Source organism: Nematolebias whitei, chromosome 1 (genome assembly GCF_014905685.2).
Source record: "Nematolebias whitei isolate Nwh7 chromosome 1, NemWhi1, whole genome shotgun sequence".
NCBI lineage: Eukaryota > Metazoa > Chordata > Actinopteri > Cyprinodontiformes > Rivulidae > Nematolebias > Nematolebias whitei.
This window is the reverse complement of record NC_056498.1, coordinates 39,497,606-39,499,356: the sequence shown is the minus strand read 5'-3', so window position 1 is coordinate 39,499,356 and position 1,751 is coordinate 39,497,606. Positions and strand designations below refer to the sequence as shown.

Genomic DNA, 1,751 nt, shown 5'->3' with positions numbered 1-1,751 from the left:
ATCTCAAACTTCCCTTACCTTTTTATTGTATTGTTGCGTAATTTTTTTATATTATACTACCGGTACTAGTGCTTAGTGTATTTTTAGTTAACGTTTTTTTCTTAGTTCATATCTTAGATCTTATTACTTTTTCTTTTACATTTTAATACTTATGTTGGATGTAACTTGGACCCTGTGTACACAATTTTGTTCCACGACAAATAAAGAAACTTAAATCCTTCCCTATTTGCTTTATTTTCAGGAAAGGCAGTCCAAGGAGTGAAACCAGCACCAGGTAAAGTTCAACAATAATGTTCATATAGACAGTAAAGTTTAAAAATCTGTGTATTTTTATTTGATTGTCCCCACTGATGGATTCAGTGGCCCTGACATACTTTGATGAACTTCATCGTTTCGTCGGATAAATGGATCGAGAACTTTCTGTAGAGATGATTTATTTTAGTTTTCATGGTTTACATGTGGTTTCTATGGTCCAGGTGTGGTTTCTTTCATCCAGGTGTGGTTTATATGGTATAGGGGCTTCAGAGATGTAGCTGATGATCTTAACAAATGGTATTAAAATGATAGAGTATTGTTTTTTAACTTAATCACCCTTTTGTTTTACTTTCAGGAAAAGCAGTCCAAGGAGTGAAACCAGCACCAGGTAAAGTTCAACAATAATGTTCATATAGACAGTAAAGTTTGAAAAATCTGTGTATTTTTATTTGATTGTTTCCACTGATGGATTTAGTGACCCTGACATACTTTGATGCATTTCATCAGTGTGTTGTGTAGATGAACATATGCATCATATATTCATAAATTAAACGGATTCTTTCATTTTTCTGGACTGTATAATGTACGTGCATTGAATTTAATAACATGTGGACGGAAACGTGTTTATATTTGACTCACCAACGACAGTGGGTCATTTATTTAAAAACGATTTAAACACATCACACATTTACATTAATTGGCAAATTGGAAAATAACAACATGGCTAATTTAGCAAGTTTTACAAGGAGTAAACAATACGGCGATTGTTTTCTCACTTCCAGCTGTACAACAGACACTTCTAAAAATATCTGGAATGATTTCTAGCAGATAGAAGAATTTTAAAGATGGAAAGATGAAGTTTAGAGGGAGGGAGATGAAAAGATGGACGAGGAAAATTGTTTGTGTCGGCATCAGAACGGCACTCTCCGGGTTTTTCCCAGCTTCTTCCCCGGTACACTTAGGTGGTATAAATCTCTTTTACCTGGAGATGTCTCCCTGGTACGAAATTCCATTTAACGCACCCTTTCAGCGTCTCCGTAGGAACAGCTGTGAATCGTCCGAAGTAGCGACGGTATTCCGTCCGACACAGTTCACCTCACGAGTGGACTCACATGAGTGGAGTCCTTCAGAAGTTCCACTCAGAGGTGGAAGATTTTATAATCCCAAAAGACTCGGAAGAGCTCTGGATCATGTCGGGATTTTCCCGTTTTCCCAGCACCGGAGCTGCAACGACTGAAGCCGGAGCCTGAAGCGACTGGCTGAACTAGGAAGTACCGACATTTAAAGGGCTCCATTTCCGGTTCACTTGGGAGTTTCCTGATTGGTCGTTTCGACCAGACAGGGGTGTGTTTTTGTGACGTAAGAGGTCACTAGGAGTTAGAAAAACAGCAAGAATGTTATGGAACAGATTGAAAATGTTTTTCAGACAGACGAGAGGAATATTTAGATGAGTTGGCGGAAAACAGGTGCCAGCCTCTATATTTACGTCTGAGAGG

At 38.3% G+C, this 1,751-nt stretch overlaps 1 protein-coding gene and 1 long non-coding RNA gene across 2 annotated transcripts in view; one reads left to right on the top strand and one right to left on the bottom strand.

The window, feature by feature from the left end:
* Positions 1-647, top strand: part of LOC119409958 — a 2,768-nt gene extending 2,121 nt beyond the window's left edge. Inside the window, exons 2-3 of the long non-coding RNA XR_005186810.1 lie at positions 242-274; positions 611-647. This is a non-coding gene — a long non-coding RNA (uncharacterized LOC119409958). The remainder of the gene's footprint in view (positions 1-241; positions 275-610) is intronic.
* LOC119412192 overlaps positions 1-1,751 on the bottom strand; it is a gene marked incomplete in the record, with an annotated part of 67,755 nt that overhangs the window by 54,902 nt on the left and 11,102 nt on the right.